We start from the raw sequence: 26,918 nt of genomic DNA on the forward strand, positions 1-26,918 counted from the left end.
AATTGAGAAACAATTGTGTGTTAGGATGATACCCTAGGAGTGTCCATTGGGCCCTCTTCTCTTGAGTTATTTAAGTCTAAGCTGGACAGTATACACTGGTTAAAATGGATCATGAGTGTTTCTCACTGAGTCTGGAGGTTGTTGATTAGTTTGTCTTGCTCAGATGGCCATCAAGTCCCTGGGATCCACCTACACATTCCTAGCTCTGCCCCCTAGTACCACGATTGCAAGTGAAGAGCACTAGGCATACTTTCTTTCAGATAGTTGCTAAGTTTCTGAGCTCAGGCCCTCATATGTCCATAATAAACCCAGTTACTATTGAACCACTTCTCCAGCTCAGACTTCAAGTTTTAAACCGCAAACACGTCTTAAGAGATCATAATTGTCAAGTATTAATTATATAAAGTCATTATGAACTTCCTTGCTTAGTACATTATGGGGCTAGAGTTTTTGGCCTATTGCAATGCAAAGATTAGGCTTTGTGTTTTCTAAGAAATAACTAAATAAATGTATCATTTTGATAGAATGCCATCCCAATATTCTCTATGAGGATACATGCTGCGGGAGTATCTTCCACTGCTTCAGCCAATAGTCGCTGAAGCACGAGCCCACGGTGCTGCAGGAGCGCCTTCCGCTCCATCAGCCAATAGCCACTGAAATACCAGCCCACTGGGGCATGGTATATTTCTCTTTTAAAAAGAGCCGCAGATCTCGGCTCGGGCCTCTTGGTTCCAGCTCCTGCTCCCGGCTCCTGCTCCAGCGACTAGGCTCCCTTCCTGACGGTTTATGATATATGTAAGTTTTACCCCCCAAAATAAATACCCCCTTAAAACAAAATTGATATGGGATTGATTCACCTTTAGATACATATGTCATTGACTTTACTGTACTCCTCACATCCTAGTGACCTAAGGATACGTATAATGATGCATGTATAAATTATAGTGTGTGTTAGATAAGTATCTCTTTCATAACAGTTCAATGACTTGTTCTCTCTTAAAGAATTTTTAAATCATCAGTAGCCAGTTTTTCCAAACCTACATCAATGATCACAAGTGGTCTGTGAATTGTACTTTGAGTATTTCCAAATCCAGTTTTACTGTGTATTTGTTATGGCAATCTTTTTTTTATTGGTTTTTTATTGAGTTCTACATTTCTTTCTGCTGCCCTCCCTGCCTCTCCCTTCCCTTTCAACCCTTTCCCAGGGTCCCCATGTTCTCAATTTATTCAGAAGATCTTGTCTTTTTTCTACTTCCCATGTAGATTAGACCTATGAATATCTCTCTTAGGGTTCTCATTGTTGTTTAGGTTCTCTGGGATTGTGATTTATTGGCTAGCTTTCTTTGCTTTATGTTTAAAAACCTCCTATGAGTGAGTACACGGGATAATCTTGTTGCAGCAGTCTTACTAAGAGATAAGTGAGAGAGGCTCTCTTGTAAATCAAGGCAATGACAATGAAAACAATACTCAGCTCAATAAAAAAGGTCATGAATATTTTATAATTGCTCTTACTAAATGCAAAGTAATAAGTTATCATTTCATACCTATGTAGAGATGTCATGGTTCCAGTAATGAGAAAAATCATGTGGTGATTGGAAGTTTTCTCATAGGTCCCTACAAACAAGCCATCTTCAGCTTTACGTAAAGTCTAAATGGAAAACAATGGACATTTAGAAATTTAGATTTGAAGTTTACTTTAACTTTAATTATGGAAAGGCAGTGATAATGGAAAAGGACCCATGGGAAGCTCCTCCTTCCAGGCATGGGTGATATTCAGGATATGAAATAGCCACCCACATTTTGAAATCATCTTCCTGTTTTCGTTTAGAAGAAAAATAGGAAAATAGGGCTTCCAGCCATTGAGGAGCAGGAGTAGCTGAATTAGGGCTCAGCTTCGTGAGTTCTTCATTCTGTAGTCACTAATGGGAGGACAAAGGGAGACTTTCACTGACCTATTGGAAAGTTCTACTTTCATATTACTATACACCTCTTGAGATTGCTATCCTATCACAAATCCATCAGTGGATTAATTCATTGACTATAGAAATAGAGGGTGGCAGCTATACAGCAATGAGAATGTACATAATATCCTGAAGTGTATATTTCAAAGTACCTCAATGATAGTTTTCATTTTTGTGTGTGTTTATGCATACGAGTATGTTTATAATTTTTCATTTATACACATTGAAAATTTGATTTCCTGTTACTAAAAAATAACACGGGAATGTCAAATAAAGACGACTAGCTACTAAATAAAAAGTTGACCTATACTATATTGTGCACTACTAATGCTAGCTATAATTTCCTGCTGCGTAAGCACCAATAGCTCTTCTCTCCCCTCATGGAGAGAAAGAGTGACATTTTGGTTTATTTGTACTTGTCTTAAAGAGATTTTGATTAGATGCACCAGGTAAAATGGCATGCTAGCAAGAGCAAACAATGTTTCCTCAAGGAATCTTGAATTTCAAATCACTAGATAAAATGTGTCAAGTGGTTGAGTGGGAAACACTTTACTTACAGTTTTAATAACTTGAGGGAAAAGGAATTCTTAAAGATACTTTGAATATAGCTCCTCAGTGACAGAAACCACCATGTTCTTTTAATGTTAGGCTCACTTTAAAACTGATTTATGAAATGAGTGAGAAAATTATTGTCTAAGTGCTGATAAATACTTTAAACTATGAACAATAGTACCTTAAATAATAGAATATTTTATTATGCTCTGTAGTTTCATTTTTTCTTTAAACTTCTGTATTGTAAATAATTCAATTGAAAAACATAACTTTAAATTTCTTTTTCCTACTATATTTTATGTTGAATATCACAGTTCCCCTTTTCTAGCACTATCTTACTAGTTTTGATGCTACCGCTGAAGAAACGCTGTGTATGTGTAATTATTATTTATATTTTATAATAATGACATAATATCTTAAGAATGGTTAGTGTAGGTAAATACACGGTCATACTCGTGATAATTGAGATTGACAATCATATAAAAATCAACTATTTTGCTTTCTCTAGGTCATGTTTTTTCTTTCTTATTCTATGAACACCTTGGTCCATTTAGAAAATTAATTCGTTTTCTGAGCATGTTCAAAGACAAAAGTTATAAGTTACCAACATTGCTAATATGTGAATTAACCAGTGACTTTGTGTTGAATTCTTCTGTTGGAGAGGGTGGCAAGCCCATGTAGAATGAGTGGTGAAAGAATAACAACCAAATATATGTAACATATCTGTATCTGTATGAGCATGCACACATGTAGGCATGTGTGCATGTGCGAGCCCATAGGCAGGCATGCGTTCTCCATTCTAAGATTTTGGCACCCCAAATCACATTATCATGTGCCCTGGTAGCCTTAAAGGTATAGAGTGTACACTGTTGGTTGCAGGACTATGGCTTTAGCCTCATCTCCCCTTTTTTGTATCCATACCTCTTTTTGGAATAACAGTCTTTATGCTACTGAGTTGGGAGATTGCAGTAGTTTTTTTTTTTCTTGCTTTTGAAGGATCTCACAGGAAAAGGTTTGCCTTTGAGCCTCAGAAGAGGCTTTGGACTTTGTCTTTTGTTCTTTTTTGTTGTTGTTGTTGTTTAGTTTTGAGATAGTTTGGTGTCTCATAGTGATTGTAAACTTGATAGGTCCAAGAACCAGTGAAGATAAACACATCAGATTTGACCTAAGTCTGTGACCATCTTGAATGTGGCGATGTGAATGGTGCCATTTCAGATGCTATGCTGTCAGGTGGCTTAAAAAGGAGAAAATGGGCTGATATACCCACACCCTGTGATGAACATCTGCCTCAGGCTCCTGCCATGTCTTCTGAAAGAAGCATGGTCTACCCATGTAAAGAACTTCTACTCAAATTCCTTTTTACTATAACCTAATTACCAGTAGATTCCTTCATGACTTCTTCATGCATTTGCGAATTGGGGTTACCTGTGTACACTATCTCTGTGCAACCACCCCAATCTAAACCTTCAGCCCAAGGTGAATACCTGGTCATTTCAAGTCACTTCTGTTCTGCTGTTTCCTCCGATAATAACTTTTAATTTTCCTTCAGTATTAAAGGTTTCTTCTACCCTCTTCACATTCCCTTCCTTTTGATTAAGACTTCTACCTTCATTTCTCCATCTATCAATCTCTTCTCTATTGGAATGCTGTGCTGCCAATACACTCCCTTTCTGTCTCTACTTTACCTGTATCTTACTATTACCCTCCCTTAGTGTGTCTTCCACCAGTGTCTTGTTTCTAATTACCTAACTCCCACAAGCACAATGCTTTTAACCTCTGATCTGTGTTAAGACCACATCGAACTTTAGGTCCTACCTATGTTTTTCCCTATGCTTCTGCATCCATCACAAATATGTTAAGCCTTTATGTGAGAACTATTTACTGTTTCACAAAGTTGCTACAAAACAACTTTTGCATTCTTTAAATCTCCCCTGACTTTTCCTTTTTTAGTCTTTTCTTTTTTGAGACAAGATTTCTCTGTGTAGCCTTGGCTGTCCTAGAACTGACTTTGTAGACCAGGCAGGCCTCAAACTCAGAGATCCACCTGCCTCTGCCTCCTAAGCACAGGGATTAAAGGCGTGTGCACCACCAGGACCCACTGCTTTGCCTTTTTTCTAGTTATATTGTTACCTGTCATCCTTCAGAGAGCTCTTCTTCATTAACTGAGCACATCGTCTCTTCTGCTATTACTGCTGGATAACTGATAAATATCAGCTTATCATTCCACATGTTGAGGGCTCAGATGGCATAAGAATGAGAAATTGAACTGGGCACCAGCAGTCAATCTGGGTCTGTGTCTTCCCCCTGACAGTGGATATCATGTGATAGCAGCCCTGATGGCCTGCTTCCCTGCAGATTCAACACGACTTCTTTTTATCTATTCCCAGCTCTGCTAGACAATTACTTCAAAAAAACTTCCCCCAAACTCCAAGTTCCTTCTCTAATTTATTGCTACTAATTTCTTTTCTTCAATCGTCCTTGAACTTAATCAAGAAATTCTAAAATCCATTGTTCTTTTGTGGGTTCTTTTTTTATGAAGTTCTTTATCACTTCTCTATCATTAAAACAAACTTTCAATAATATTTTTATGCATTTACATGACTCTCTCTTTTCCAATTGCTGGCAAAATCTCCTTCCATATTAAAACAAATTACTCAGTTGTCTGTACATAAGAAAATGCATGGGAGAAAAACTCACCATGATGAACAGATTCACTTCAGAATAGAAAATCAAATCAGACAATTTCTGAACACTGACATCAATTTGGACAGTCCCGTAGATAATACTGTTGACTAGTAAGTTCACTTACTGGCTTCAGCATGCCTCTTTCATACATCTAGCACCTTGTCCTCCATCCTCTGCTAATGCCTTCTCTGCATACTTCTTAACAAAAGCAGAATGAACAGACGAGAACTGACTTATCTAAAAATACCAGCAAGTGCTGCAGCATAAGTGCCGCCTGCCCACACACTTGTTGTCCCTTCTGCTAGAGTGGGAGAACATTTCTGCTGAAATTTAAATCTTGCCTCTCCACGTTTGGCTTCTCTTTCTTTTTCTGTCACATTCCCAAGGACCCTCAGAGCTCCCTTTGTCTCTTGTCTCATGCAGTTGTCTTCTTTTCTCACCTTTCTCCACAAGAAACACTTCAAAGGACTCCCTTGTGCCCCTGCCTGTCCTCTTCTCTTCCCTCTTTCGTTGATTCTCACTGCGCAGTTTTCCATGTGACTTAATTATAATGATTTTTATGTATCACACACACATACACACATACACACACACACACATACACACACACACACACAAACACTAGAGGTGGGGATAAGAAAAACACAGGCACATTGGATAATTTGCATCAGCATTTAACCAAACTAAACAATAAACAGTGACTATTTTCTTATGCCTTTTGGTCACTTTGTGGTGCGGGAGAATGGTTTGTATTCTGTCAATCATGTTTTAAATAAATGCTGATTGGCCAGGCAGGAGGTGTAGGTGGGAAACCCAGACAGGAAGTGGAAATGATGCAAGGAGAGCAGGGGGAATTCTAGGGAGGAGGAAGCTGATTCCCCCACTCATGCCCAGATCACCAAAGCAGCAGGATGTGAGCTGCCCCACTAAAAAAGGTACTGAGCCACATGGCTAAAACAGATCAAAAAAATGGGTTAATCAAGATGAAAGAGTTAGCTAATAAGTAGCCTGACCTAAAGGGCCAATCAGCATTATAACTTAACGAGATCTGTGTGTGATTTTTCTCTGGGACTAAATAGCTTGGGGGCCGGATGAGACAAAAAGCCCCCAACAAGCAGGCCCCCTCATGTTACAACTTTGCACTTCCACCAGTTTTTTGTTTGTTTGTTTGTTTGTTTTTTTTTAATTTTCCTTATTTCCTTTCTTCTCACTGAGTTCACTTTCTAAACTTACGTCTTGTCTGCTCCATCAGTGAGGATTTCTAAGCCAGCCGTATCCAAGATCTCATCTCTGCTTTCTTTTCTGTATGTCTTATTTCTTCACCTGATTTCACCTTGTCCCGTGAAGGAAAATTATTTCCATAAATTCCGTCAACATGACAGGAGCAGTTTGACATTTAAATGTGAGCTGCTTCATGGTGATTTTTTGACTCAAAGCTTTCGGGTGACCTCCGTATCATGTAGACGAGAAGTGACATCCCTGCACGAACCCATGGTCCAGCTTTCATTACATTTCTCCTCCAGTATTTTCCCTGATCTTGCTATGTTGTGATTGCAGTGAAATTCTTGATATTTTTCAAGCCAGAGGCATGCTCCTGGACCCTTCCTGACCATCCTCTGTAGGGACTACTGTTCCCACAAGCGTCCACATGGTTGACTCTAACTACCTTCAAATTCTGTTCAAATGTCACCTTGTTAAAACCACGTTCCCTTTGGTATAGGAAATGTGTTATTAGAAACTTGAAGAAAGGTCATCCTTGTTATAAAATGGCAAAGAACTTGGCTGAAATGTGTGCATGTCTTACTCGTCCATGGAAGTGGGAATGCGGGAACAATGAACTAGGAATCTCAAGCAGGACAGTCAGAATCGATCTATAAACCTACAATAAAGGGAATGGCAGGATTTCTCTTGATTGCTTTATAGTGATTAATCAGATAAGAGAAATGAAGGTTAGATTTTAACAAAAATGAAGCACGATGTAAGGATTTTTAAAATCCTGGCCATGTTGTTAAGAGTGCACACGCATGCTCAGAAAGAAACAAAGATGCAACTCACTGATCTTTTGATGAGATTAGTAGATGGGCAGAATTTTACAAGTCAAGAGAGTCACAGTCTCGCAGGTAGAACTCTCTCAGAAAAAGGTGCCTTGGTATTCATAGGACCTCAGTGTTTTCTGCCTGAGGTGACCTTGGTGCTCTCCTCCCTACATCCAGATAGACAATCCTTGAGCACTGTAGTGGTGCCTCAACTCAATAGGGCTCTAGTAGGACACAGTGATAAATCATAGCAATATCTCTGCAATGTTCTTTCCATGGGTATGCAAAGTCCAAAATCATCAAAAGTCTAACTTTCTCCATACAGAGTGCTGAGGATGTTCCCCTAAGCATCTTGGCTTAGACAGAGAGCATTCACAGAGACAATGCAATGACTAAAAATTCAGATGAGAACAAGGCCCAGGATAGCTATGCAGGAGAGACACTGTACATATTCTCAACTGGGGCAAGGTCCAGTGGAAAGGTGAGGCCCCTGACGACATATCTAATAAATGAGATATGGGGTGGGGCACTGCCTACATTATCAAAGAATAACAGAGCCACGTGGGATCCCTGAAGATTCCATCCCTATCTTATTCTATCTGGAAAGTAGAAGAGGAGGTTAAAAAATGTTTCTCAATTCCAAGGTACAATATTTGCTTTCCATTCTGGCTACACTTGAAATTTTTTTTCCATTTTTTCTTTTGTCTATCTTTTCTTGGGATAAGAATATTTATTCTGAGTCCGCCCTATCTCTATATTTTAGGAATACATAACTTATTTGATTTATTTTCTATCTAATCAAGTCTTCATAACCACTGCTTTACTGTAGGTTTATAGCAGATCTCAGAGTGAAGGTAATTAAGTCCCAGCTGAATCTCTGACTCACAGACACTGTGAGAAGAGTTCATGACTGCCTTTTGTTGTTGCAAGATCTACAAAATTATCAGTGATTGAGAGCTTCTTGAACCTACGGTATTGGCTGTGAGAATTGCACCACTGACAATGTTAAGTGCTTTAAAGTTCTGAAAGGTTTGCCATGGGACTTGGCAAAGGACAAGTACAAAGCTTCAGGTCTCACCATCAGGTGAAAATTAAAAATACAAAAATTTACTATAGAATTTGGACTTTATTCATATTATTGATGCAAACTTAGAGGTAAGCAAGATAAAGATGTTAGTAGCCCTTAGTAGCCAAGGGAGTCTCTCTCTCTCTTCTTCTTCTTCTCATGATTATTATTATTATTATTATTATTATTATTATTATTGTTGTTGTTGTTGTTGTTGTTGTTGTTGTTAGAGACATAAAACTTATCAGTACAGTTTCTGGGGTATTTTTTTTAAATTTTGGTTAATGATTTTAGACATTGTACTACAGCAGTGATTCTCAACCTTCCTAATGCTTCCTAATGACCCTTTAATACAGTTTTTCATATTATGGTGACCCCCAACCATAGAATTATTTTGTGGCTGCATAATAGCTGTAATTTTTCTATTGCTATGAATCATAATGTAAATATCTGATATGCAGGATATCTGATATGTGACCTCTGTTAAAGGGTCTTTCAACACCAAAGGGGCCATGACCCACAGATTGAGAACCACTGTAGTACAGGCTCATTTGACTCCATTGCTTCTGGGTCCATGTGAGACATTTCACATTTAAGCCTTAACTAACTATTCTCTTAAAAATAATCAGTTAGATGCCGAAATTTCAAAAGTAATTTGCATTTTTTCAAAGCATTGAAATACATAGGCTGAAAATAGGGCTTGAAGGTGAAGATTTGATTATAATGTGTTAGACTATAGTTCTGATGCTTAAGAATGGGTCACATGAATGAATGTAACAAATGTATATAGGATCAATATACAGAACTTCAGTAAACATTGTTATAAGTAAATAATAACTCTCTAAATAATAAAAGGATACATGCATTATTTCATAGATTAGAAGACTTAAACTGGTCCATAGATTCAATGTCATCTCAATCAATTTCCTTTTCAATTGATTCACAATTTGACATCTTTATTTTAAATTTAAATAAATACAAAATTCCAGGCTATAAAAAGTGAAAAGAAAATTGGAAGATACACATGATTTGAATTCAAGATTAGTAATAACTATAAAAAGTCAAATAGTTAAAATAATCTATTCTATGTCTAGATATTATTTAGTGGAATAAACAGAACAAATACACAAATCCTTTGACACACAATGAGTAAAAGATAGCTTTATCACTAAAATGTGTTTTAATACATGGTGCTTTATCTGGATGAAGACAAGCAAGGAAGGAAGAACAGTGGCCTTATCTCACAGCAGAGATGACTTATGACGGACTTAGGGTTCTAAATATATGAGATAAACCTTTAAAACTTCTACTTCAAAAATGAAATAAGAAGTAAAACTTGTGAAAGAATTGAAAATACAAGTTGGGTTTAAAAATAAAAAGCATCATTTACAGAGAAAATTCAAAAGCAGAGTCCAGACTGGGAGGAAACATTTGCACAATAGAGATATGATAAGCCTCTAAGCACACACAGACAGCAATTTCACTCCGTAATAGTGGTCATTGCTATTATTATATACGGATCTCAGAAAAACTGAGGTAATATTTGAGCAAGAATTTACCAATAAGAGAAGAAAATGCCCTTAGGGTGGTAAATTCAACTTCATTAGTAACTAGAGAAAGTAAAATTAAAATGCAGGGCCTGGGCAGATTGCTCAGTGGGTAAAAATGCCTGTTACCTAAGAATTAGTTCCTGAATTTTGTTCCCCAAGACCCTTGTATGATGTGCACCTGTAATTCCAGCACTGTAAAGGCAGAGGAAGGCAGATTTTGAATGAGCTGCTGGTTAGTCAATCCAGCTGAATTGAAAAGAAAAAAACACAACAGGGTGAAACAGAATAAAGAAAGAAAGTCAACGCCAGGCTGTGGTCTCCACACACATACGCAGGTTACATGCTCTCAAACCCAGGCTTCCTTATCCATACATGCAACACACATACACAAATATGCAGATGTACATACACAAGTATTGTATGACCACACACACAAATGCAATTTATTTTAAAGGAATATGGCTGACCGTATATTATTCAGGAGAAGGGAAACAAGTGAACCTTCAATATGGTATAACCACTTTGTAGACAGAGTTACCTTCTGATAACAAAACCAAACTTACAATACAAGTATCCTGTGACCGCACATTTTACCCCTAAGTATTTAACCAACAACCATGAAAAATAAGTTTTGATAGGATATGAACATCAAGTATCATGTCTAAATACACACACACACACACACACACACACACATAAAAGAACTTCTGTGAGTTCTTTGAATTTGAATGTTCCTCAGAGGCTAAGAATGTATATGGAGTGTGTCCACACAATCTTCTATGGGAAAGGGTTGATAAAGGAAAGAGCCTTGAGAGGTCTTCTCTCACAGATGTGTTAAGGACATCAAGAGAACAGCTTACTTATGGTGGGACTGAAGTCCTGATGAAATTTGGTAAATCCCTGCTCTAGACCTATAATGTACTCCACCATGTTAAGATGAAGCAAAAGTACTTATCAGTGATGTCTTCACCTTGTCTTAAAGGTTTTGGTGTCCAGAATGGGAAGGATTAATTTCTCATTAGGTTTTCTTCAACATCAAAGACATTTTATCATGAAGACATCACAAGCAAGCAACATTACTTGATGCATTTATATGTGTTATGAGAAAGGCCATATACATTTTTTCCTGTATCCTTTCAAAGGAGAATTAGTATTCAACTGCATTTCAAAACATGGTGTTGAACGTATTAAGTTGAAAAATGTTCATTGATGTTTTAAAATAACATTTTTAAAATTGTCTTTCATTGCACAAAATGCTGGAAATATAACTTTTTAATTAGTATGCATTAATTATACATACTAATGAGGTTCAATGTGATATTTCAATATGAGCATGTAGTGCTTTTCTTTTTAAATTACCTAGTCTGTTGTATTCTGTTCAGAAATACCAAACATACTGAGATAAGTGCATATTGATTTCATTTATCTATATATGAAGTATACAACAGAAAATTAAGGTATATGAGTACTTACTAAGAATATTGAGTATGATAATTTGCTGTAAAGAATAATATATGAGGTAAAGGTAAACTTAAATTTTATAAACATATATACATATATGCAAAAGTCATCAAAATGACTGAAATGGATAAATTTAACCATATGCAAATTAAAATGAGATAATGTTGATTTTAAAAGCAAATAAGATTTAAATTTCTTCTTTCCCTCTTAGTGTATAACTATGATGCATTTACTTGGTTTATGTAAACCTTAAACGTACAAATTATAATATTATCTACTCATAGTTATTATAGCTTACAATACACAGAACATATATACCTGATATATCAAGAAAATGAATGTGACCTATCACAAACTTAGTGGCTTCAATGCTTTCTTAAATGTGTTGAAAATTATATATATATATATATATATATATATATATATAGTATTAGCCATCATCTCTGCTGTTATATGATTAATGAGCTCTTATTAAGATGAGCTGATGGGATTAGTATTTGTGTTTGTGATATGAGAAAAAGTGTAAGGAAATTGGTAATTAAAGGAATGTGCATGCACACACACACATTTCTTCATGTGTGTGTTTGTGGGGTATATGCTCAAAGGTGTGTGATTGCTCCTGCCTATATGTGTACATAGAATATGGAGTTCAATTCTATATGTCCTTCTCTATAACTGTGTGACTTTTTTGGCTTTTTACTTGTTTATTTTAAAATCTGGGAGGAAGTGGGTGTTAGTGATGCATACCCATGATCGAAGCACTTAGGAGACGGAGGCAGGATCAGTCTAGATTACATAGGGAGTTTTAGGTTACAGAGGACTTGTATATTTCCTACATAATAGAAGGACTCTATCTTTTAAAAAAAATCAAAATCAAAACAAAACCAAAAGATCCAGAAAACAGGAGAAGCAAAGGGGTGTGTAGAAATTGGACAATATGAAGAAGGATAACGGATTAACAACTATTATATTCTCATCTCCTGATTTTATACTTCTGACTCCTAGTATGTCCATGGAGAGTTCTCTTTGTGAAACACAAGATGAAATGTTATAGATTCTCAAAGATAAAATGAGACTTGAAGGACAACTGGAGGCTTTGTCATTAGAAGCCAGTCAGGTAAGGGGCGTTTGATTGTTGCTTAATGAGACAAGTCTTGGAAAAAATATCTTTTTGTCTTTGTTGTGTGTAAATTTATAGATATCCTTAAGTGTAATTCATCAGCCAAGTTGTCCATGTTACTCATTTTGTGTGCAGAGTGTGTTGGTGTTATACAAAGTTGTGTTATTTGTGTCTTTCCCTTTGTCTCCATCAGAATTTGCCAAGAGCATGTCCTAAATATACCTGAGAGTGTGATAGTTTATTTCTCCTGGTGGCTTTACATTTCTCTGATAGAGTAACAGTTTCATTTTGTCCCTATTAGTACTTTTCGCAGTGGCTTCTGCATTTACATTTTTTTCTTTCTGTTTTTTTTGAGACAGGGTTTCTCTATAACTTTGGACTTTGTCCTGGAACTAGCTCTTGTAGATTGTGTGGCTTAATGACTGGAGGCAGGGTATCTTACTGTATCTGAAGCTAGACTAGCTGAGCAGCGAGCTTTATCAATACTCTTTTCCTCCACTGGTTTGGTAGTTTGGATGTAAGTGAACCCATAATCTCATAGGGAGCAGCACTTTTAGGATGTGTGACTTTGTTGGAGAGGGTATGGCCTTGTTAGAGGAAGTGTGTCACTGAGGGAGCAGGCTTTGAGGTTTCCTATGCTTAGGATACTGTAGCCCACTGTCTCAGTCGACTTCCTATTGTCGCAACTACTACTCCATCACCACGTCTTCTTGCAGGCAACCATACTATCTGTCATGATGATAATGGACCAAAACTTAAAACTGTAAACAAGTTACCCCACTTAAAAGTTTTCTTTATAAGGTTGCATGATCATGGTGTATTTCACAGCGATAAAAACCCTAAGGCAACTGGTGACAACTTGGCTTCTAGGGACCGATGGTTACAATCTCTGATTCTCACATTTACACAGTAAACACTATTCCATGTTGAAGCATACCTTCTTCCCAGGAAGCAGATTTTGACTCAGAAGAAGTAAAAGCATTTAAAATTTAAACTAACCTCTATTCAGAATGAGTGACCACATCACAGCAGTGAGTTTTCAGGGTTGATGGGCATTGAAACAAAGCTTTAGGTATCTCTTAAGGTTATAAAAAAGAGAGGCATTGATATTGCTGAGCAGGGACTTAGAAGTCCTCTTATGAGAAAGCTTCTGGAGAAGAAGAATAGTATAAATTTTCTTTTGTGTACAAAGTGGGCTTTTTATATTTAGAAAATGTTTACTGTAGATTTGCCTTTGAAAGAAATATTCTGCTATAAAATTAGCATTAAAATACTCCTTGTAAGAGGTGATATTATTGAACTTAAAATATTTATGTGTGTCGCATGTGAATGAGGTATGCATGTCCATGTGTGTATGAATTCACTAGTGTGTGGGAGTACTTGTGTGTGTGTGTGTGTGTGTGTGTGTGTAGACCTAAGACTAGCACATGTAGTTTTACTTAATCATGCTTCAATTCATTCTTTGATGCATATTCTCTCAGCCAAAGCAAGAGCTGGCTTATTTGACTATCCTAGGTGCCAACTTGTCCTGGAAATCTTTTGTCTTAGTTACCTAGTGTCATTATTGAAAGAAATCTGCTTTCACCTACTCAGAATTTACATTGGCTCTGGGGATCCAAACTCCAGTTTTCATGTTTGTGCTGAAAGCCCTTTATCCATAGAACCACCTTCTCTGTTCCTTCAAGTAGCTGAAACCCAGAGAATTATAATGAATTTCTAGTCTGATGTGTTTTGTGACTTGCACTGCAAGTACCACAGGCCAAAAATATGCATGCATTTGCAGCATGCATCACGTTCATCACATAATAAAATAAGAGATATGCAAGAGCTCCCAGCAACACAATATCATTGAATGCGCCTTCCTCAAGCTCAGAGAGAGCTTGTCACACCACACAGTTTCCACTTTCTGCAGCTCTGAATTGCACCCTTACAGAAACTTCATGCTCGCTGCATTTAGCCTCCCATTTCAGCTTTCAGAGACTTTATTCCATCACTCAGCAGCTCACTGATGCACAGTGCTGTCATCTGAAAGCAAAACTGAAAACTTTAGTCTATTTTTCTAAGTGCTGCTCCATGTATATGGAAGGATTTTCAAATGCCCGAAAGGAAACGACAGTGGGGCAGGGAAAGCCACATCAGACAAAATTATTTTAATAAAATTTGAAGGGTTTCTAAACTCTTAGAGACAAACATGGTCGTTTAGCAATTAATTAATTTTGGCAAATTCATTCTTAAAGCTCATGTGTAGTACAACTGCAGGTGTCACACATGCGTCTTTGCGGCTTTGGATAATAGTAGTGCAGTCATGAATAATATAGAGTTGATGATTGTATTTTTATTCAGTTGCTCAACATTTTATATATCTGGTTATTTGAGAAGGAAAGCTCCCTAAGCACAAGCATTACGATCAGGTGAGGAGTGGATGCTCTTTGTTAAAGGTAATATCTAAGTAGCTATCATTCTGTCTCAGAGATTTGGGGTTTGAGTTCTAAGACTGACCCTGGACTGAGGGAAAACACTCTAATAAGTTACATACTTGCTTTCAATGATGTAGTCTTTGGGAATTAAAGACAAATTAAGAATCTGTTGTTTGTTCTGAATTGCTCATGTCAATAGAATGCATGTGCCATTCTGATGCTTGCACTTTGCTCCTTACATGTGTCTTTGACATGACAGACTTTTAAGAGCTGGAAGCTCACTGACAAGTAATTCTCCTCTGGACACTCCCACACATGCTGCAGTTCTTTAGGCAGCTGTGAGATATCAGTCACTTGTGAGAAAAGAAGGAAGCAACAAAAATTAAAAATCTTCAGTTATCTACTGTTTAGTTTAACTTCTTCTAGTTCCTCTCATGACTCACTTCATGGTTCATTAGGACTCTGCCAGAAGGTGGCATGGCGGTGACTGCAAACAGAAAGAAAATCCAAATTGATATGGTTTCACAACAATCTTGGCATTATTCAAACGGGGATGCTTCAGATGATTAGTACGTGAAACTGCATCAATGTGAAGACTTCACTCCTCTCATCTTATGGCTGGGTCACATCTACTTTGCAAATCAGATGATTACATGACTGTTGAGGTAAATGCCTAGAGAATGATAATGTACCACATTTCCCTTATCCATTCTTTGGTCAAGGGGCATTTAGGTTGTTTCCAGGTTCTGGCTAGGACAAACAATGCTATTTACACAATGGAATACTAAACAGCAGAAAAACTAACAACATCTTGAATTTTTCAGGAAAATGGAAGGAGCTAGAAAACATTTTGAGTGAGGTAACCCAGACCCAGAAAAACAATTATTGCATGTACTCACTCATAGGTGGTTTTTAAAAATAAAGCAAAAAAAGTCCACAAACCACAATCCCAGAGAACTTAGACAACAATGAGGACCCTAAGAGAGACATACATAGATCTAACCTACTTGGGAAGTAAAAAAAGACAAGATCTCTTGAGTAAATTGGAAGCATGGGGACCTTGGGGGAGGGTTGGAGAAGGGTAGGGACGAGGCAGGGAAGGGGACCTGAGAAAAATGTAGAGCTCAATAAAAATCAATAAAAAAATTAAAAACTTAAAAAAGAAGAATGGTTATGTTGGACTAGTCAGAGCATATTCTAGAAACTGGTATCTGATCTTATTGACAAAATCACTGAGAAATGAGGTACTAGAAAAATCACTAAACTGGTAAAGTCTGAGTAAGCATGCTGACCCAAGGATGAGCCTTAGAATTCAGGAATCCATGCATGAAAGCTGGATATGGTAACTTATGTTTATAATCCCATACCTATAAGCCAGAGACATGTGGTTTCAGTTTCTCACTGACCAGACAGCCAAGACTCCTTGGTGAGCTCCTGGCCAAGGAGATATTTACTTTTCTCCAGAAACAAACAACAATAACAGGAACAAGAGCACAACAGCTAGTTGGGTATTTCCAGAAAAATGATCCCTTAGGTTCATTTTTGATAAATGTATGAGTGCGCACATGTGTGCATGTACATGAACAAACACAAAAATGCACACACACATACACACACTCACACACACACCTGTACCCACAGAACTTTCTTCTCAATACCCATACCAACACAAATAATGAAAAAATGTGATTTTGGATTCAGACAAATAACTAAAAGAAATTGGAAGATGTGATCAACTAAGGTCCTTTCCAGATAAGAGCCCAGTACATCACTGGCTTCCCTGAAACCTATTCAGTTCATAATCCCATCTTGAGAGATATTATGGGACATTTTTTCCTACTGCAACAAAACTACATTACTTCTAAAAGTGAAACAAAGAAATGGAACCACCTTGTACTTATTCCAGTTGCCATTAACGTTATGGGAAGCAGGGTGGTTGTTACACAATTTCTCATCACAGCTTATTTCTCTCTGTTCCCATCAAATATGACTTTATTGACCAAACTGTGCTATGGATCATTGAAAACAAAACCTATTAAGTACATTTTTATAGTACTTTCTGGAGGTTATTCTACAAGTGCTTTGAATTCTATCAAATGACTCAACCAATAGCAAATTAAATAATAAAAAAGATCTACCAAAGGTTCTTATTATACTGATTATAATGCAGGAAAGTAATACTTGCTTTTACTTCCCGCCTCTTGAATAAAAAGCCAAGGAGAATCCGTTTTTATGACAAAACTTTATAGGGATCTAAAATTTTAGATTAAGTGATGATACATGATTTTTATCAGTGGGAATATTCAACCGAGATAGATCAGTGACAACAGGCTGAATTAATAATACCGACCAAATGAAGCCCAATAGATCAGTGAGTTTATTGGGCTTACTTATAGGAGTGTAGGTGAGGGGTGACTTACAAAACCATCAATCAAAGACAGCTCTATCACCAACACCCCACCCTAGCTTGGGTGTAGACTCTCAAAGGCTGTGTCACTGAGCTCTCCGCACAACTTGAAGGCTGTTAAGCTCTCAAAGAATCTCTTCACCGCAGCAATTTTGACGACTTGTCTATAACCTTTGGGGAACATCTTGCATGTTTCAGAAGCTTCCGTGGATTTGTAAGGACTAGTTATTTCCTAATTCTTCAGCGAATGTTTAACTTGCTATGTAATAGTGGGAGTCGAAAATCTCTGGGGAGTGACCTAGATGAATATCACAGCCTGGTTGGTATTTTATTCTTACAGTCATCATTGCTAACTAGATAATTAGGTTATATTATGTCTTATATGTCTGAAAAATTATTTTACCTGTGTCACATTGTATCTAAAGAAAGAAAGAAAAGAACAAACAAACAAACCAAAAAGAGTACTATTTGGGGGTAATCTCTATTATCTAACAAGCTTTAAAACATAAAAGTTCTTATATTTTCTAATATTCTTCTCTCTCTGAGGACAACTCAGTATAAGAGTACTTTTTTAGAGAATAAGTTAGTGACTATTCATATTGTCACTAACAAAAAATGGCACAGTTTGCAAAAACTGTCTACAAACAAAATTATGAAGGAGATTTTGATTGCGTAAACATTGTACTTACTCCATCAGCAAATATTTTCACATAGTGGTCCAATCAATTCTTAAGTCAGTAGTCTGTCTTTTTACCCATTTTCTTCCATTAAATGTGAATCTAAATGACAATGTGAGCATTTCTAATGAATCTAAGCTTTTCTTTGAGAAACAGAGTATGTTGTTTGTTATGTGGATGTTATTTGGGCTCAAATTGACAAACTGTCATTTGCAGTAGGAATCCATGATACTTAATATCTATTCATTAGTAAACATTATATATATATATATATATATATATATATATATATATATATGAGAGAGAAAGAGAGAGAGAGCCATATTTATGACTAGCTGTATTTATGACTTATGACTTATACAGCAATATACATCTTGGTTTACTTGTGAGATTGCTAACAGTGGGAGCAGGTGCTGTTTCTGATACTTTTTCCTGCTTTGAGGGACCATTTTCCTCCTATTGGGTTGCTTTATCCAACCTTAATATGAGGGAAGGTGCCCAGTCTTACTGCAACTTGATATGCCATGTTTGATTGATATAGCTGCAAGGCCTTTCCTTTTCCAAAGAGAAACAGAGGAGGAAAGAATAGGAGTGAGGGGACTGGATAAAGAAGAATGAGATTTGGAAACTGGTAAGAATCTAAAATATGAGAGAATAAATAATAAAACAAAGTTGTTACTTCTTACACTTGAATAAAAGGCATGCTTAGACTGTCTTCTGTGTTGTTGCTGTTGAAATAGGGTCTCATCATAAAGTTAAGACTGACAAGACCTCATTGTGTAGCCCAGGTTGACCTTAAAAATGTTGTCTTCCTGTCTCAGCCTATTAAATTGTGGACTTACAAGTGTACTAACAAATAAGGTCTGAAATAATTCCTATTGTGAGTTTTATACATAAAGTCCATCTCATCTAAATTTTGTGGTTCTTTATTCTGTATGTTTTATACAATTCACTCTATCTTTACATTTTTTTACAAGAGCAAAGCTTGTATAATAGGATTTGTCCATATTTCTAGATTTCATATTCTGAGTTAACCTAAAGATAGCAATATCAAAGCACAAATATTTTTACTGTCTTCCAAATGTAATATTCAATAATTATGTTATCACTTCAATCACAACCTTTGTACTTAAAATACTTCCTGTCTTATCAAACTATAAGGTCTCTCTGATGACACTGAAACAAGAACTGTTCTTTGAAAACAATGAACTGGAAACCTTTGACTTCGTGAGGTATCTTTAAAGTCAATCACAAAGAAACAATTCCTACTTCTAAATTCTGATGGATGAATTCAAAGTTAGTAGTGAGCAGATGAAGATCAGTCGTGAACTACCCACGACCCAGAACACACATTGTTACTGCACATACCTTTACAATTCATATCAATTCTGCTGATATCACTCCAGAAAGGAATATGAACTATATAATGACTTTTTTAATCCAAAACCAAAGAAGCAAAAGTATACATGCACATAGAAGACATAAAAGTATGCATCGTGAGAATCTTGCTAGGTAATCATATTTAATTAGAAGCAATGCATATTTGAAAAATAAGGGCAGTGATATCAGAAAACTGAGTTTAAATTCTGTCCATACTTTTAATTACAATTATGCCATGTAAAAATATAGTGAGTGTTCACTAGTCTCAATTAGTTGTTTTATTTATAAAATGGTCTAGTGATACTGAATGTCTCAGAAAACCAGTATGAAAATTAAATGTAAATTTACATTAGCCATGAGAGGAATTAGCCATTCAATGCATGCTTGTTAACTTCTTTATCAGTATAACTGAAATAAAAGTATATTAGATGCAGTAGCGAGATATGTAATTAGCCCTAGAATTCCCAATCATTCAACTATAAATATGTATTTCATTATATATTTCTGCTATAAATTTCAGATATAATTTCAATATCTACTCTAAATTTCAAAGTCAAATAGTTTAGAGAAAGAAAAGAAAAAGTTGTTGCTTATTGTTAAATTCAAGACCTCGGGTTAAAAATAAAATTACAGAGACAGAGAAAATATTTCAAGCAAGTTATAAGTTATAGGGCTGGCTATTGGAAGATTATCCTCCACAGAATTTCTATACACAGGAGACACAAAAATCTCCCACGAATCATTTTATAAAAACAAAGCACCTTTCCACACTCTATAAGTAAATCTGGCATTTGAACGCTTGCCTTTACTCAAGTGTAGGATGTCTTTAGCCTGCCAATAAGAAGAAGCATGATAAACTCTAACTTAGACTCAAACTCTTTCTTAGTCAACAGTGAAATACATTATTTAGGTGGATAAAATCTTATAAAGTTGTTTTCTTTCCATCCATCATATCTCACCATAAAGGCTGCTTATTGCTGTTGTCAGTCTTCAATTCTAAGCTTATTTCCCCATAAAGTGGAATTTGCTCCTGGTTTGATCCGGCTATGAATCATAGCACTATATTTACAAACTCCTAGGGCTATTGTCAACTCACTTTGTAATGATGCCTTACAATAAGACAGATTTGGGGGGCAAGAAATCCTTAACTAAGGCAGTCAGTATCTTCAGGCAGTAAATCAACCACGATCATTTATCTCTGGTAATCTTGTATGAAAGCTTCATGTAGTTTCTTAAACCAACAATTGTTCTCATTTGTGCCACCTGGTAAAAGATAAATTGTAATAAATGAGTTGCAATTCATGACACATCTTAGTGATATAGTTTACTTGTTTGTAAGTGGATCCATTTGTCTTCTAGGACTGCCACAGCAGAGTACCACAGACTAGATGTCTTAATCAACAGAACTTTACTGACTTCACCTACTTGGAGTCTGGCAACCAGTGTCAAAATACCGGTAGGTCTGGTTAATTCCAAGGCCCTCGGGGAGAGTCTATTATTACCTAATCCCTGTTGGTGGAAAGCTTCTCTTTGTGTCTTCGTAGAAACCTGTCTTTGTCCACATTTCTTCTTTCCAGGTCATGGTGTATTAAAGTCCATTTTAACTTTGTTACTGCTATGCAGCCGTCATATAAAGTTGCTGTTTTGTTACCAAGGTCTAAAATGTCACCATATAATCTGTACGTATTTTTCTTCTACAGATAGACAGCTGTCAGTTCTCTTTACCTACTCAATTAGTTCTTTGCATTTTCTTAATAATGTTCTTGAGGTACAAAATTTTATAATTTTGGTGGAATAATGATAATGGGCCTGTCTCCTTTTACTGTTTGAGTTTTGATATCATCTAAAAATTAATCTCATCACAAGGAAGGAAAAATATGCTCCATTTTAAGACTTTTAGTTAAAGCCTATGTTTTTGTCTCTGAATCACTTTGAGTTTATATTATAAAGGATGGAATTAAGGAAGACTGGCTATGCTTTCACATATGCCGTTCCGTTTTCATAGCATTGTCTGTTCAAAGAACTGTGCTTTTCTGTTGAAATTTAAATATTCTTGTCAAAACTCACTTGATAATTAATTAAAAGCCCATTTGCTGAAAACTAAATTCCAATTCTCTGAGTTCTAAGTTTGCCCAACTTCCACCATCATACCTTCTTAATTACTTCAAATATTCAATACATTGCACAGTCACCAAGAGTAAGATATCCAACTTTGTTTTTTTAAAGATTGTACTGGTTGTCCTTAATTTCTTGCGTTTTCATATAAATCTTATACATTTTAAATAAAATTCCAGTTTTACAAATAAACTTTGGATTTTGATAGGAATTGCATTGAGTCTGGAAATCAATTTGTGAAATAAAGGCTTCTTTCACGTGACCTCCAGCCCAAAATTATGAGATGCCAATCTATGCTTTTAAAAATGTTAATCTTTCGCTATAATAGTTAACAATTATGCTTATCTTAATGTCTTTCAGTTGTTTTTCTAAAGTTGTTTCTCTATACTTCTTTATTTTATTGTAAATAAGAATTTCTTGAGTTCTATTTTGACTTTCCTGTTGTTCCCTTCTAAATTAAACTTAAATTTGTGTGTATTGAATGTTTACCAGGAAGCCCTGGCATGCCATTTAATAGTTTTCCAATGGTTTCTTGCACCTGATCATATGCTTTACAAGTAAAGAAATTTCCAATCCAGGATTTTTTCTTAACTATTATTGTCTGTATTTCTTGTGTAGATTTAAGTAAAGTAGTAAATGGAAATTTAGAGAAAACACATTCCTGTCTTGTTCTTTCTCGTGGAGGTAGACGTGAAGTTCAGCACTGTGCAGGATGTTGGATCTGAGATTTTAGCACATGTCCACTATCATTAACTTTTACAGCTATGACTACATGAAAAGGAGGAATTGTGTGGAGGGAGTGATTATCGAGGGGCTCATGATTTCAGAGGTTTTAGCCCATATTGAGAAGTAGGACATGCTGAAGAAGATCATTTCACAAGGACTCAGAGAAGAGAGGATCCATTTAAGGGTAGAGAAAAATTTCAACACACGTCCCCAGTGGCTCACATACACAAGCCAGTATTCACTTACTATCTGCCACAATCTCCTAACAATATTATATTATGAGCACATTTAGATTTAACTTGATTATATCAGAGCCCTCAGGGTACAATTCTTAAAGGAATCATCACTATAGACACACCTAGCTGTACTTTATTGTTCTCTTAGGCATTTAATACAGTCAAGTTGACAGTTCAGATGAACAATCAATCTGATTCCTTTTCTTAAATTTAATTATTTTCTGAAGGCCTCATCTCCTGATACCATTACATGGGATAGAGATGTTTAATATAAATTCTGAAAGGGGAGTGCACATACTTTTAGTTCATAACTCAAGGAATTGCATTCTTCTCACTTAATTTATTCTTTTTCAGGAATTGGTTTCAATACATTTTTTTTTCATCTTGTTTTTTTAATTCTGTCTGGGCCTATTGTTTTAACTCTACAGTGTTCAGAGAATTGGTGGTTCTAATTGTTTAAGAAAAAGAACCACCACCTCTTTGCCCCATCTACTGCGAGAATGAAGACCATTCTCAGCAATCAGACGGTCGACATTCCAGAAAATGTGGACATAACTCTGAAGGGGCGCACAGTCATTGTGAAGGGCCCCAGAGGAACCCTCCGGAGGGACTTCAATCACATCAATGTAGAGTTGAGCCTTCTTGGGAAGAAGAAGAAGAGGCTCCGGGTTGACAAATGGTGGGGCAACAGGAAGGAACTGGCCACCGTCAGAACCATCTGCAGCCACGTTCAAAACATGATCAAGGGTGTTACACTGGGCTTCCGCTACAAGATGAGGTCCATGTATGCTCACTTCCCCATCAACGTCGTTATTCAGGAGAATGGGTCTTTGGTTGAAATCCGAAACTTCTTGGGTGAAAAATACATCCGCAGGGTTCGGATGAGGACAGGCGTTGCTTGTTCTGTCTCTCAAGCCCAGAAGGATGAATTAATCCTTGAAGGAAATGATATTGAGCTTGTTTCAAACTCGGCGGCTCTGATACAGCAAGCCACGACAGTTAAAAAACAAGGATATCAGAAAGTTTTTGGATGGTATCTATGTGTCTGAAAAGGGAACAGTGCAGCAGGCTGATGAGTAAGACCTAAGTTACCAGCTCCAGAAACAAGATCCTGAATGTTAATGCGATTTGGGGTGTATTTTGGGACAATAAAAGACTTGTATTGAAAAAAAAAAAAAAAAGAACCACCCATACCCATGTGGTTTCCAGGAAAATCTTTTCCCGAGCACTCTAAGCAATCACCAAGGACATCTAAGGAAAGCTTCATCTCCTACAATTCGCTTCCATTCTTAGCACTTACATTCTTTCTGCCTCCTCTTCAGCCATGTACCATGAAATCGGGGTTGAGGGAGCTGGCATAGACTTCCTGTTTAGGGTTGAGCACTCAGCAGTCATCTGTTCTCAGCACTTTGACCAGCTGTGAGTCTGCATCACCCGTCTACCACTGTGGTCTAGATACTTAAGGGGACTGAAGAAAACACACAGAAACGGCCATTGGAGTACTTACCATCTGTAGGATACTCATCATGAAGTAAAGAGATACAGCATGAGGCTGTCTAATCTTTATTTGAACAAGAAACCTCACTTGCTTCAGAGGTGTGACAAGCATGTCAGTCCGATAGATATTTGAAACTCATTGTGCTGCCTTCCTTAATTTTGGTCCTGTTTCCACAGTGGTATCCCCCCACGTGACTCAGTACGTGGGTCTTCGGTGTGCATCATCTCCAATTCCCTTTCTTTCTCCTGTTCTTCTGCTGTTTATTTTTTAGTGTGAGCCCTCCTCTTTGTCCCATGCCTACCAAATCTCACTCTGAATCTCTCAAAACTATTTGTTGATGTTAAGAAAGTAACTTTAGGTGTTCAATTTCCAGACATATCTTCATTTTAATAAAGAACTCGTTGGAGAGTGAAAATAATTCAGTCCTATGGGAAATGAATTACAATAAAGCATTTCAAGCATCATATCAAATGGTGGAGACAATGCTTCTGGAAGGAGAGATTTTTAAGCTGTTGGAAAGCACACACGGTGTCCATCCTACTGGTTAGGGGGTTACACCAATGCCTCACTTTGAAGTTCACTGGAATTCAGGGATTCTGGATTAACCATGGCCCCCTCTCATACAGAAAATACAATAAATAAATTGTGAATCAGGAAAAAGTATTAGGAGTCAAAAACATGCATTTAACACATAGAAATAATTGAAAAAAAAAATCTTACCCTGCTATCTAGTCTTAAATGAAAATGATTGCCAGTAGTTCTCAAATGTGTGGTCAATGGAAAAGAAAAAACAAATTTTGGAGACTTTCAGGGATCCTCTGTCTCTGCCTCCCCAGGATTAGAGTCTTAAGCATGTGCCATCATGCCCAGATTTTTACATGGGTCCCAACGCTTCACATCCTTATGCTTGCAGAGCATGAATTTTGCCACTGTAGCATCTGAACCACTTTCCCAGCCCCATTCTTTGCTTTTTGTGACAGCATCTTACTATGTAACTAAGACTGGTCTAGAACACACTTTGTAGCTCAGGCTGGCCTCAAACTAGCAATCATCCTATCTCTGTTATCTTATTGCTGAGTATTGCGATTACAAATATGCACTACCGCCTCTACCCAAATTTATTTAAGATTGAGTTCTTTAACATGTTTGCTTGGTTGCTTGCTTGTTTATTTTTCAGTGCTGAAGACCAAGCTCAATGTCAGGTGCATGCTTAGCAATCATTCTACTACCAAGATAAACCAAGCCTCAAACTTAAATTCTTAATATAATTAAATTTATTTGTTATCTCTTGATTTACTTCCTTGAGAATCAAATCTTTATCCTTAAGACAAAATAAGCAGTACTCCCATCAACAATATAAAGTCAATAATTGTTTTATTTGTGTATTTGTTTTTGAGGCAACATCTCGTCTATTGCAGGCTGTTCTCCAACTTTATATAAAGAGGAGATGACCTTTAACTCGTGTTCCTCCTGCCACCAGTTCCAAACTGTTGGAACTGCTGGTATTTGTGCTAAAACACGATTTTATGAAGTGCTAAGGGTCAAACCTAGAGCCTTTTACATAGTATATTTTTCTTTCTCAAGATTTAGTACTTTCACAATGACTGCAGTTGTATGACCATGACATTGAGAACTCAAGTTTTTCAAAGGCAGCAGCAACCTTCACTTAGAGAACTTTCTGGTCAGATGACTAAAAGTACTTGACACAAGATTTTAAGACAACAGCTTCAAGAAATCTCAAAATAATACAACAATCAGCATAAGTTTAGCATGTACCAGTCAATGCATAAAATTGGAATTCCTTGCTAGAATGATAAATCAGCTTCTCAGGTTTGTTCAGTTTTATGAAATAAATGAAGCCCTGAACTTCCTGGGTTTAATTAAAAATTTCTCTTTTGATTCATAGAACAGATTAAAACGTCTCATTCTTTAAAGCTCAGCATTCCCTGTTTTAAACATAAGGCAAGGATGAGCACTTGGGCTATGCCACAGTTCTAAAATTGACTACTATACACCATCTGATCTATCTAGATGTTAATTCTATTCAGGTTTTGTTTCCTAAATGGTTTCTGCTTTATTCTATAATGATGTTTCTGACTGTATGACGGTGTTATTTCCACATATGACTACCTTTATTAACTTAGCTGTGTCCTCAAAAGTAGGATGTGGGGTCCTAAGGGTATGTGATATTTTAATTCTCCTCCAATTTTTAGCAGGAAGCGTTGCATCATATTTTTCTTCTTTCTGGTTTTTCATATTTTCTTTCAAAGAGTCAGAATTTGTGGTGAACCCATGAGGCCATGTATCCTACCTTGATCTTTCTGTGGAGTGCCCCTTGGCTTCTGGGGAAATACCACTGGAGAACAGAGAAAGATGCTGGCCTAAAGCAAACCCCAGAAATGGACACGCATGTCCATCTGGTTTAGATAGCACCATTAGACCGTCGACAGAGATGTTATTAAACACAGACAAGAGGGAGCATCAAGGGGATTTTCTTCCCTTAGATATGACTAAAACAAGAAAAGAACCAAGCTGCCTATTTCTTGCTTTAAGGAACGTTAGCAGCAGAATGGGAAAGATTTGAAGGAATTTCTCAACTGCAAAATTTCACTCCAGGGACTATTTCTTTGAGCCGACTCTGGCTACTTAAATTGAAAATGAAATTAAGCATTTTCAGAGAATTTTCTATTTCTCCCCTGCTGGCAGCTCCCCAATGCCTGTACTAGCAAATGAGGAGCCTGATAAAATATGGCCTTCAAAACCTTGCTACCATCTCTCCTCCCTTCAAGGGACAGTGGCTATTTATTAAATTTTACTCAAGTCTGACACATATATTTTTTCTCCTATGATACAACTTAAATTTGTTAAAATATTTTAAAACACTTAATAGTTACCAATAGTAAAAATGACTCAGCTGGAATATTTAAATTCTGACACTGTATCAGGAATGAGTCAGAGGCCTGGGATTAGTGACAAACAATATTTAGTTGTAGAACACATTAATATGCCTTAGTTCCTATCTAATTGTGAT

General features: G+C 36.7%; 1 long non-coding RNA gene and 1 pseudogene across 1 annotated transcript in view; both read left to right on the plus strand.

The window, feature by feature from the left end:
• Positions 1–26,918, plus strand: part of LOC125417514 (uncharacterized) — a 58,361-nt gene that overhangs the window by 6,269 nt on the left and 25,174 nt on the right. The window contains exons 3-4 of the long non-coding RNA XR_015734925.1: positions 12,317–12,428; positions 20,672–20,768. This is a non-coding gene — a long non-coding RNA (uncharacterized LOC125417514). The remainder of the gene's footprint in view (positions 1–12,316; positions 12,429–20,671; positions 20,769–26,918) is intronic.
• On the plus strand, positions 22,872–23,575 carry LOC148119764 (large ribosomal subunit protein uL6 pseudogene; annotated as a pseudogene).

Source organism: Myodes glareolus, chromosome 14 (assembly GCF_982192425.1).
Source record: "Myodes glareolus chromosome 14, mMyoGla1.1, whole genome shotgun sequence".
In the NCBI taxonomy this organism is placed as follows: Eukaryota; Metazoa; Chordata; class Mammalia; order Rodentia; family Cricetidae; genus Myodes; species Myodes glareolus.